This window comes from Lactuca serriola, chromosome 1, assembly GCF_051521515.1.
Source record: "Lactuca serriola cultivar US96UC23 chromosome 1, Lser_US96UC23_V15, whole genome shotgun sequence".
In the NCBI taxonomy this organism is placed as follows: Eukaryota; Viridiplantae; Streptophyta; class Magnoliopsida; order Asterales; family Asteraceae; genus Lactuca; species Lactuca serriola.
Genome location: NC_136408.1, coordinates 82,849,032 through 82,862,056, shown reverse-complemented (window position 1 = coordinate 82,862,056; position 13,025 = coordinate 82,849,032). Strand labels below are relative to the sequence as shown.

At 36.0% G+C, this 13,025-nt stretch overlaps 1 long non-coding RNA gene across 1 annotated transcript; it reads left to right on the top strand.

Annotated features, from left to right (window-relative positions):
* Nucleotides 1-970: 970 nt before the first annotated feature.
* LOC145069711 (uncharacterized) lies at nt 971-2,619 on the top strand. The gene is made up of 4 exons (XR_013689652.1): nt 971-1,457; nt 1,621-1,692; nt 1,823-1,913; nt 2,408-2,619. It is a non-coding gene; the product is annotated as an uncharacterized LOC145069711 (long non-coding RNA).
* The last annotated feature ends 10,406 nt before the right edge of the window (nt 2,620-13,025 follow it).

Below are 13,025 nucleotides of genomic sequence, written 5' to 3'. Positions count from 1 at the left end.
GTCTGGCAGGTTGCATGGGCCTACCCTAAATTCGGGTCCCTTCTTGCATCACATTCTGATGGGATTCTTCTGCAGCACATTCTGCTGGGGGATTCTACAACCAAAGTACCTTCTTTTCTCAACTATATAAATTATTTTATGGGTTTGTCTAATTTAGTTTTTTTTTAATGTTTGATCAGATTATGAATTGAGAGGTTACAAAATTAGTGTGGGAATGGCTGAGAAATCTGCTCCAAGGGCTCCTCCTGCTCATTAGCAGAAGTCAAAATTTGATATCACTGGGTCAATTTTGTATGTTATTTCCTAGTCTATACCTGATAGAAAAATTCCATATAAAATATTAAATTTCTTAAAAAAGAAGTAAGTAGCATTTGAAAATTCCATATAAAATATTAAATTTCTTAAAAACTAAGTTAAGTTGTAGCATACCAAAAACAATCTATAAATTGCAGGAAGTATACACAGTTAGTGTGAATAATATGTTATTTTTGCTACTTTAGTAAGTGATACTATATTTGTATTTTTTATTACTTCAGGGGATTGAGAAATTTGAGACAGATCTTAAGAACATGCACCCTAGTTTGACTGAATGCCGTGTTTTGAAGTCAAAATTGGAGCTTTCTGTGATCCAATATGCCATTGGTATAAGTTCTGAAGCTCACACTAAGGTATATATCATTATCATTCCACTATGTAATGACTAAACTGAAATTAGCTCAGTACTAAATAATCTTCAATTTCTCAGTGCATATTATAACATTATAAGTTGCTTGTATATGGTGATTTCAACTTTTGGTGATATTAAGTAACTACTTTTGGAGTAGGTAATGAGGAAAATGAAACCAGAAATGAAGAGTATCAGATGGAAAAGCATATTTCTTCACCACACCAAAACTCTTTTGGTTTATCATCCAGAAGAACTTCGTAATTTTTCAACCCAACACCAAAAGTCGTTTTTTTTGTTTTTTTTTTTTGTTTTTTTTTATCGTTGCTGTCCATTTCATATGTGCTAATGCTCCAAAAGTCTTGTGCCAGATTGGGTTTATTTTTATTTATGGTTTTATCTTTTTTTAGATTTCCATGTGGCTGTTTTTTTTTATCATGGAATAGAGATATAAGTTTACCCTTCCACTTTGCCATTTGCCATTGGTGTGGAAAATCATCATCATCATAGACGTGGTGTAAGGAAATCGGCTTCTAGGGAGGGTAGTAGTAGTAGTAATGACAACAATTTACTATATTGCCCTGATGCTATTGACTTAGAAGACAAAGATTTTGAACATTTTCAAATGCATTGGAGAAGAGGCTAACCAGTTGTGGTTAAAAATGTCCTAAAAAAGACATGTGGACTTAGCTGGGAACCAATGGTGATGATGCGAGCTTTTAGGAATGCTAAAAAAAGGTTAAATGAGGAAAATCAATGTGTCAAAGCTATCGACTGTTTGGACTGGAATGAGGTAAGTTTTATATCCCTATCTTTTAAGTTTTAACAATTCATTTTTTTATTTATTTGCATAAAAAACTTGTGTTTTTTTAAATCTTCTATTTATTTTCATAAATATAAAAATCTAGACTTTATGCATCATCACGACTCAGTTTCTTTTCATCTATTATTTGTAGGGAAATGTTTTGGAACATATACTAATGTTAGGTGTTGAAAGTCAATGGGCACCTGTTGTCGTACATTGTGCGGTGAGATAACTTATTCCATGTGCTTTTGATTCATACGTTTTATACTTAAGAAAAAAATAATAAAAAGATATGAAAGTAGGTTTCTATTTGAGATACATACATAGGTGATCTGATTTTTGGACACCAAAAGAATCTTGAATGCATAGGTGATCTAAAAGCTCCACAACAGACAAGAGATGGACAAGTTTCTAACCTTCGTGCATAACTTGGGGTGATAAATGGTAGGTTTTTATTAAAAATTTTAACTTTTTTAGATTTTTTTTAATGTTGTCTATTTTCTCTCCTATTATGTTTGTCTGAATTAGAACTTAAAAGAAGAGATCTCAGAGGCCATTGATCAGCTAAGGGAAGTTGAATATGAAGTCATTATCACATGTTGTAAAAAATTCGTTTATTTTATTCTTCACCCTTCTACAAGCCTTTTTAACATGTTGCAGGAACCTAAACCTAAGAAACAGTCCGCTCCTACAGCTAAAATTGGATCGAATAAAAAAACTGTTAGTAAACCTGTAAGTAGTTCAGATGAATCTGAATTTGAATCTGAATCATCGGATGATAGTGATTCATCAGATGAAGAAGTGAGTCAGAGTGTAAATCTCTTGGCACTTGGATACAGTTTGTCTAATTTCACATTAATTTTGTCACTTTTTAGCAGCATTCTCTACATGATACATGTTGTTCTCCACTTTTCTAAGTATTCTTCTATGTAATTTAGGAGGCGCCAAAAAAGCCAGCTGCTGTTGCCAAGAATGGTGCTGCTGCAGCCACCAAGAAAGCCAAGTGAAGTGATGCGTCTGATTTAGAAGACAGTTCAGATGAAGTAAGAGAGCTTTTTGGTTTTGTGTACAATTTTTACCGAGTGAAGTGATGAGTCTGTCATAGTTACTTTAAATAAGGTAGTGTGTTTGGTATGCAGTAATCAAAGAGGGAATGGAATCAAGCATTACAGTGTAATCTGATTCCTGCAATTGTTGCTGCAATTGATGTTGATTTCTTATTGTAAGTGTTGTTGCACTCTTCTGCTGATTTCTAAAAGATACCAAAGGGTACAAATGTTTTTTTTCATGAATAAGAGCTATTTTTGTTCTTCTTCTTCTTCTAGTTGTTGCACTCCTCCATTCTTCATTATGGGTATGCAGCAGCTCCAAATGACAGGGTATAATTAATTTTACTTCTTTTATTATATAGAAGTTTATTTAGTGAATTCTTTTGGTTTATCGTCTAGAAGAACTTCATACTTTTTCAACCCAACACCAAAACTCGTTTTTTTTTTTTTTTATCATTGTTGTCCATTTCATATGTGCTACTGCTCCAAAAGTCTTGTGCCTGATTGGGTTTATTTTTATTTATGGTTTTATCTTTTTTCAGATTTTCATGTGGCTGTTTTTTTATCATGGAACAGAGATATAAGTTTACCCTTCCACTTTGCCATTTGCTATTGGTGTGGAAAAGGCTGTTTTTCTAGTAGTGAATTATGCAGGTTTTGAAGTTTTTGATGGAAAAGAATAGTGTTAATGCTCTTCATAGAAAAGTATGTTGGTATTTTAGGAAATTTGGCTAATAATTTAGTTAATTATATAAAAAATGTTGAAATCTTACATTTGTCTACTATTGGAATGATTATTTGTAGTATTACATTTGTCTACTATTCGAATGATTATTTGTATAACATTAACTTTTGTGCAATGCATTGTATTATTTGTATATGGTATTTTATTTTCCATTATGTGACATAAAATGCAAATTTAATATGAAAATAAGTAAATCCATAAATAATTTTTTTTTTAAATTTAAAATTACGATACGCAAAAATGTGTGTCATCTTCATTTATGACATGGCCTTTCTTGACAGGGGCTTTCTTGATACGCATTGCGTGTCATTAACACGCGCGTCGTAAGGTTACGACACGCGAATGCGTGTCGTCTTCCTTTATGACAGGGCCTTCCTTGATACGCATTGCGTGTCGTAACCGCGCGTCGTAAATGCGTGTCGTAAATGCGCGTCGTAAATGTGCGTCGTCTCTAGACGACGCGCAAATGCGCGTCGTCTATCTTTATGACATTGCCTTCCTTGACACGCATTTGCGCGTCGTCTGAGCCATTTACGACGCGCAATGAGCGTCGTAAAAGGCCTTTTTTCTTGTAGTGATATATGGGTTGATTATGTAAATCATCCATAACTTATATAGTGGGCTAAGAGGCTCCATGGATTATCAAGTTGGGTTCCACCCATAGGATGCTCCATGGAGTTAATCCATGGATCATGGAAATGAAGATTCATGTTACATTAGGGTTTACCTAATGCAACACACTATATAAAGCTCATGCTTCTCCCAAAATCGGCTAGACATGCATTCTTGAGGGCTAGAGCAGATTTTTGAGTGTTATACTTTCTCTCCAAGTTTACTCCATAGCATTTGGTGTTGTGTGAAGCATTTGAGGCATCACACTTTGGGTGCTAGGCTCACAAGGTTTCAAGGAATCAAAATCAACAACAAGGTATGTTATTCTATCTTTCATTTAAGTTAACTGTTCCCCATGTATGCTATATAGGATCATGAACCTTGGAAATCAATTTTGCATGATTCTTAGACAAACATAGATCCAAGGTTTATTAGGGTTGCATGTACACTTAGGAAGTGTTAGAATGCTCAAAACCCATCAAGATGAACCTTGGTAGCTATGGATTTAGTACAATGTAGATGAACCTTGGTAGCTGTGGATTTAGTATTGTGTAGATGAACCTTGGCAGCTATGGATTTAGTGTTTGTTATAGGAACCTCGGGCAATAATGAACTTTATGCTAATTCTTTTGGTCAATCCTTAGGAAGGAATGAATAAATGAAACTTGATTCTTACGGAAAATCCTTAAGAAATGAAGAAGATAATGGGGATGGGTAATTGGGTTGATTGTTTGATGATTGAATATAATAATTATATTATTGTGGATTGAAACCCTATATGCTCACCAGGCCCCCAAGGCTGACCCAGTTAGTTTATTTTGTATTACAGGTAGTGGCGCGAGAGCATAAGTTGGATGACTTATCAAGATATTTGATTATAGACTAGTAGTTGTAAATAACTGTTGTAAGGTCTGTATTGTACTGTTTATGCTTTTGGTCTGTATCGGAACATGACATCCCGAGATTTTGTTATTTAATGAAAATACATTTTTCTTTAAAGAAATTTTTTGATAAATTCTTATCATATATTGTTTGGGAACAAATTCTGCATCTCTTTTAATCAAAGGATTACTCTGATTTTATAAAACAAAGCAAAAACAAATCGGTCTTTTCTGGACGTGAAATTAGGGATGTCACATACACCTTTCCTCAGATAGCTCACATGTGTGTCTTAACAATTTTAGAACTTACAGCCATAAGTGTGAAATGTTTAGACCTTTGCCATTCCTCACAATTTGAATTATGAAAAGGGATGTCGTAATCATAATCAAATTTAAGAATGCAAATATCACAACTGCTATCTCCTTATAATCTACTTGGTGAAAGCGTTTCCTCACCATCATTTTCATGAATCGGAGAGAAACCTGATGACACTTAGATTTTATGGTGTATGTGTTCCTATCCATGTGAATTTGTCATAACCATAATCACAAGACAAGGTTAGTGACAAAACCAAACTCATATAGACTGAACTTGTTCAATCTTAATTTCTTGCCACCAGGCAGCATAAGGGTCTACCATTGCTTCTAGGTTGTTGTGCAACCAATTGAGAACTCTCATAACTTACATGCATAGTCAACTTTAACTGGAATAGGCACAAAAACAAGAATATTTCAACACGATAGGTCACAAACCTCAGGTCGTGTGTTAATGTTTAATAATAGGTTTTTATTCTTGATTAGTTCTTGAAACTTTTCAAGATCTTTAAGACTCCCACTGACCTCTTGACATATATATGATTCACTTTGTCAAGGAACATTACTTGACAAACCAATATTCAAGAGTTAGTGTGGATTCTAATCAAGACAAACACTTCACACAATTGGCCTTAGTTGGTCTTTGTTTTATCCAAAATATCACAACTTACCAATTTCAAATGTACAAGAGTAGAAAACTTTTACTCTGCATTTGATAAGTGTTATAAACCTTCTTAAGATTATGTCACTGAAGTTTACAATATTGGAGTGTAACTCTAAGACGTGACTTTGGAACGAAGTATGACTCATCTTCTTGATTTAAACTATATCAACGATTCCTCTCCTTAGCCATACAAATGCACTAAGATGTCTTCAGAGGATCAATTGTGATATGGTTTTTCCATAAACATGAAGATGATCATAAAACACGATACTAAAGTACTCTACCATCTTTTCAGATTGGAGAAACTTTTATCTTTCTGCCTAATTTGATTCTTCTCATTCGTTCTACCATACATTGAACCTTTTTCCAATGTTTCTGAATTATACTTAAACTTGTAAGCATAACCATGTTTACTAAACTTTAGTAAATCATGAAGAATAGTCTTATTGATCTCTATGGTGGATCTTGACCAGTGCACACCTAGTGTACCCAATCCCCTAGTGCTTCACTTGACTCTTATATACATGTGAACAAGGAATTAGTCTTAATTTACCAAAGATGAAAATTATCATTCATCTTACAATACAACTTGCATGATTCCAAGTTTCTGTCCAATTGAAACTTGGGTGATGAGAATCTTTCCTTATTTGGAAAACATTCGACACTTCCACAAATGAAAGAATCAAAATGAGACTGCTAACATAGAAACATACATACATTAATCTTCACAACCATTGTAAGGAGATATAATAAAAATAAAACAAAATTTTATTTATTTATAAAATGCAGAAAAAAACTTTTCCTTACAATGCAATTACAAATGAAAACTATGTTATTACATATTTCCAGTAATCTATCATAACTCCTAAGCAGTAGCTCAAAAATCCGATCTTCGAACCATGCGATTGAAATCCACTTTCGCTATCAGATTCATCATACTCATCCTTTAAGCTTCCTTCCCTTTGCATGATCCTACAAAACATCAAAATGCAACCTTGTCACATCATGTGTTAAGAATCAACAATTAGGAACTTAATAGAGTTAGACAGTAGACTTACCTGAAGCAGAGTCAAACTTTTCGATTCGACCTTTTCTCAGATCTTTCAGGTAGTCAGGGCAACTTCACAACTAATTCCCCTTCTCTTGGCAATAGAAACATATAGAATCTTTGGGAATGGTACACGGGACAATCTCAGACTTAGTCTTTCTCTTTCACTTGGAAAGAGAAATATTTTCTGGACTTCCAATGTTTCCATTTTCAATGTCCATTGAAGTTTGGGGAGTAGATCTTCCAATCAAATTTACTTTTCCAGTGCGCCAAATCATTTTTTATTAAGCAGCAACAAGCAAATAGGTAAGATCAATAAGGGTCATGTTGTGGTCTGGCAGATAGTAGTCCTTAATGAACTCACTATATGACTCAAGAAGTGATTGAAGAACCCAGTCAATAGCCAACTTCCTCTAGACAACGACACCTAATACTCTCAGCCTGTCAATATGTGACTTCACTCCAAGACGTGAGTCCACACAGGACTTCCATCTTGATGTTTCATGGCAAGTAGGGCTTCAGTCACCTTGAATTTTTCAAGTCTTTGAACTTATGGGTTAGGGAGAATTATTGGAGGAGGTGGAGGAAGTAAAGTATGACTTCCATGATCCAACCGCGGGACATCATCATCAAGAGGAAAGCTTGTTCCAAAGGATTTGGGAAGGCCATAATTGTCTGAACTAGACATCTACAATGGGAGAAATTCAAGTTAGTTGATTTAAGTCATTAATATAACACCCAAATGAAATATTAAGGCTATGACCCAACACAATAGTTTACAATTTGGAAGAGGGTTGTCGTAATCCAAATTGCAAAATATTTGAAGGTAGGTAAATGACGATTTACCAATTTCTACCACGAAAAACGAAAAATAATTTTAGGTTTTAAGTGAATTGAAACACCTAGATCCCTTGATATTCATTGAACAATTCAATAGCATGTTTAAATCTCGAGTGCGCCCTTCAAGTTTGTGATTAGGATGCCGAGGATCACAAAAAAGGTGTGAATAACCATGCAAATTAGCTTGGTACACCCAATGTTACACCACCTAATAAATGTGTCGGTTAACAACACACGCTCCATTGATCTATGATTAACATCAAGTTACCCTTTGCCACACACTGTCAGTCCCGATTAGTGTGCCGGTTAACCACACATGCTCTACTAACAGCTTAACAAGGTGTAAACTGCAATTTAATGGGTTAGCCCCGTATTCACATTTTCCTAATAACTAAGATTTGGGAATTTATAAGTGTTTAGTTAATTTATATTTATCATTATACTTTTAATGAAGGGATAATTAGAGTCATATCCTACCTGTTCGGCTAACAACCGTCCACCAGTCAAGGAAGCAGTGGGCGAGAATGGACACCCATTAAACTGCCATTTTATAGGCAGTAACCTTATACCCCCCCCCCCCTTATATACCGACTTCGTGAATGAGGTCTATTAACGGTAAGAATGACTTTACTCTTATACATATATATATATATATATATATATATATATATATATATATATATATATATATATATATATATATTAAACCTATAACATTACAATAGTATAAGGCTTGAATTTTAAACTTTTAAAATTCTAGGTTTTGGAATTAAAGTTTTCTAATGTAACTTTACAAATTCCAATACTTAAGGGCAATTTTTGAAACTATTCAAAACCTTTCATTTCTATAACTTATGAGTTTTATTGATTTTAATGGAAAAAACTCTTGGAATTCCATAACTTGAAGACAGGTTATGGAGTCCATTAAAAAGCATTTAGATCACCAATTAAACTAACAAGCATGTCAAATAATTTCTATGATCTAACAAAACTCATAAGTATGCATAATTCATATCAACAATTTTCAAGAATCATATGAAATTAATATAAAAATTGAAACTTTGACAATTATCTTCTAATTGGACAAGCATGATCATTACCATATCAAGAAAACTAGTTTCATAGTTCCAAAAATAGTTTAGAGTAATGATACTAATCCAATTGCAAGCCAAAACACGAAATTTTGTTCACATGTGCATCACCATGTCGTGGTAAAAGTTGCCACCTCGTGGTGAGCAGTCAAATGCGAAAATGGCACATTTTCAAAACTAGAAAAGCAAATAGCATCAAGTATAATGGAAAGAAAGCTTAGGCTCTGATACCACTGTTGGGTTTTGAGCATTCTAACACTCCTAAGGTGTACATGCAACCCTAAATACCTTGGATATATGTTTTCTATTATACATGCAAACTTGAACTTTCCAAGGTATTACCCTAACTAGCGTACAAAACATTGATACTTGGGTAATAAAAAAAATTATAAGACATACTTTTTGTTGTAGTTGGAAGCCTTGGACCTTTAAGAACTTAGTGCCCCAATTGTTGCACCACAAATGGAATCACACAACAGCACCAACAATTGGAATAACTTGAGAGAATGATACTTCCACTCACAAATCGGCTAGCCCTCTTATCTCTATCACTAGTGCCAATTTCATGAGCCTAGGGTTTTCTTATGTAGTGTGCACATTAGGGTTACACCATGTAACTCATGACTTTCCACATTCCTCATGATCCATGGGTTTTAACCTCCATGGGTCACCAGATGGGTTTAGCCCAACATGAAGAACTATGGATCATAAGCCCACTTTATAAGAATGAATGATTTACCAAATCACTCCCCATTTATTTAATTAGTCTCTTTTGATCAAAATTAATTCCAAACTAATTGTTGATCAATACTAATTAAATAATATGATTTCATATTAATATATTAGAACTTATAATATATTAATAAATCATAAATATCATCTTCTCTCAAAAGTCAATCCAAATTGTTCCGTTGCCATGCAACCCAAATGGACCATACTACTCTCGGGTCAAGTACATACCAATAATAGTTATGGGCTTAGACACCTAATCCAATAACTGAGGCCCGCTCCTCGAATCTGGCGACCACTCTATCAGCGATACACCTAATGATGTCGGGTAATTCCTCATGTAGGGCTCACGAAACCTCCACGACAATCTTATCCAGTGGTTGAACCTCCTGAAGACATGGTGCACCATTCACCTCCGATCCCAAATAACAAGAGCTAACAATATGATCCTCCTTCCTGCAAGTTTCATGGAGTCCACAAGCTTTGGGCTCCAGATGGGCCCCCGACTACCTTGCTACGATCTCGATTCGAGAGTCCCCTAGACAAGTATTCACTTGCTCCTGAATCCCATCCTTGACTGAACCAAAGATAAGAGGAGTCTGCTCCAAAATACTGTAGGTAATCTCCGACGAGATAAAGTCATGCATCTACTTGCTAATTGGCTCAGCACCTACACCAGAGCCGGAACACGAACCCGAACCAGGGCCAGAACCAGAATCATTTCCTTGAATGCTCATCTCCAAACTAAAATACGATAAGCTAACAATCAAAACATACCCAAGAGTTCCTCCTTCCTCCGACTTCTTAGATTCCCCAAGACTCTCACTGATTCGAGTATGGATCTTGTGTTTTCAGTAGTACGGGCCCAATACTACCTTCCACACCTATCCATACCTTCCTTAGCAATCCTCCTGAATCCTCTAAGCCACTTCCTCAAAACAATGTGCCAAAACTCAATAATCCACACCACTAAGCCACTGAAGCATATCCTAAGCTTTCCTAGGTTCCCGACCTCACTTGCCCTTAGCTGCTGAAGGATTCCCATTAATTTCAACTAGCCACCTCATGAATATAGTCACACGCAACAGAGATCAGATGATCCGTTGACTAAAAGACTCAATCTTAGAATGGTTGGATGAAAACGAGAGCTGCGCAATATGGTCAACTCCATCACTCTAAGATTATCCAACATGTGCCACATATGACTTAGCATATTCACTTAGTATCTAACTCCCATTGCTAAGAGCCCCACAAAGCACAGAAGAAGCAGCATTTAGGCAATGGAAAATCTACCCAACATACTCTATATAAGCCATTCCATTTACTTATCAGATATACAGACTAGTACGCAATACTAAAGTTCATAAAATCAGGCACATAAAAGGCATCTCTCCTATCATATAATACTGAGCAGATCCTTAGCCCTAATCTAGCATGCGATTCACATAATCATATCATATCACATAATAAACATGTATTGATACTTTGGGAACCACTTACTTAAGCTCGGCCGATTGCACACATCACACCCCTTTCTTTGATTAAAATACCTTTTTAATTAAATGTTCGTTTTATAAAAAATTTCACCAAGCCCTCAGTTTGAGTTCAGCTACACCCAAGAGTATGCCCGAATCCCTCAAACTAAGGCTCTAATACCAACTTGAAACATCCAAAAAATGAAGGTTAAAATTTTCATTTTTATTATAATCAAAACACTATTGTAGCTTTTTTCTAAACATTAAAAAGTATTTCAAATAACACGATTATCATAGTTCAATCCCAAGAATCACATATTGCGGAAAATACGGGTGTATGCACTACGATCGTCCCGAGCTCTTCATTTGAAAACTGGAGTACCTGAAAGATAAACTGAAAACCATAAGCACAAAGCTTAGTGAGTTCCCCAAATACCACATACCAATCATACAATAACATATACTGACCCCCATCCATCATCGGGTCCCGCCCCGCTTCGGACCCCATTCGGCATCGGGTCCTGCCTGGCATCGAGTTGAGCTCGGTAAACGGGCCCCGCCCAACATACAGTAACATATATCAAAATAAATAAATACACATGCAATAATCACAGAGTTACACAACATACAGATATCCATCAGGACCCGCCCGACATCGAGCCTTAACCCAGAAACATATAAACACAGCACATGCAAGAGTCACGGAGACAACTAGCATACTAACAACATAATATAAACATGGGCCAACCTTGGTGCCTTCGACGCGCTAAACTCAATGAGGAAAGTCACCTCGAATGTTGAATCTCACTGTAAGAACTCCCTAACTGCTGCCCAAACAACTCCCCGGACTAACAATACCAAAATATCAACCAATTAGCAATTGGCTTCCAAACCATGATCCAAAATCCATACTTGTTGTAAAATGACCATTTTACCCCTAGCCCAAAAAGATTCATACTAAGGCCTAAGCACTAAATCCAACAAGATCCAAAACTTGCTCAAAGTCATAAGTCAAAATTCTAAGTCAATGGCCTGAGTTGACCCAACTCGCCGAGTTTTGTCCTTCAACTCGCCAAGTTTCTCTGAAAACCGCAAAGTCGGGAAGAAACTGGTCCAACTCATCGAGTTGACCCATACCAACTCAGAATCAAGAAAAACCAAAACAACTCGCCGAGTTGGCCATCCAACTCGTCAAGGTCACCCGGTACCAAACAGCTTAACCCTTTAAGCTGACATATTCGAAACTAACACCTTCTCCCACTCAGATCTTAGCTGAAACAACCTTAAGAAGGGTAACGTTTTCAACTTTACCCCTAATAACCACTAAAATGGGTTCAAAACCCAAACACTAAACTTAAAAGGGTAAGGACTTAATCAACAAGCACCTATTCATCAAGACAAAGCCCCAAAATACAGATTTGGTCCTTAAAGCCTACAAACACATGTAAAGTTTCCAAATTTACTCTCAGGTATGCTTAGAAGAGGCTTAAATGTCCAAAAGAAGCCATAAGATGGACTTAATACATGCATGGAGCTTTTAAGACCATAAAGTTGGAACCTTTATGCCAAAAGTGCTCAAGAGGACCATAGATCGGGAAGGAAAGCACATGGGATGACCTTCAACCCCACCAATCACCCAAACATGGCTAAAAGAATCATAACTAACCCAAAAAGAGATCTAATCAAATATTGAGCAGGGTTAGAACTTTATACCAGAAATATGCTGGAAATGATGCAAAAAATCAAGATCTTGAAGGCTCCAACTTGAATCACCACCTTGCACCAAGCTTCTCCTTCTTCCAAGGACATCAAACACACCAAAATACACTATCAAAAGGCTCACCACACTCAGAAAGGATTTAGGGTTTTGAGATTAGGGTTAGGGACTATGAGGCTGGAAAAGAGGCCAACACCTGGAACTTAAGGCGTTTAAATAGGCTGCAAATCCCCAAAATTAGAGTTTTCCTAAACAGCGCCCAACTCGCCGAGTTGACTCATAAATCTCGCGAACAAAATAACCTCTACTCTCCGAGTAAACCCCTTAAATCCTCACAATTCATCACCTTTAACTCGTCGAGTTCGCTCCTCCAACTCACTGAGTTCGAAT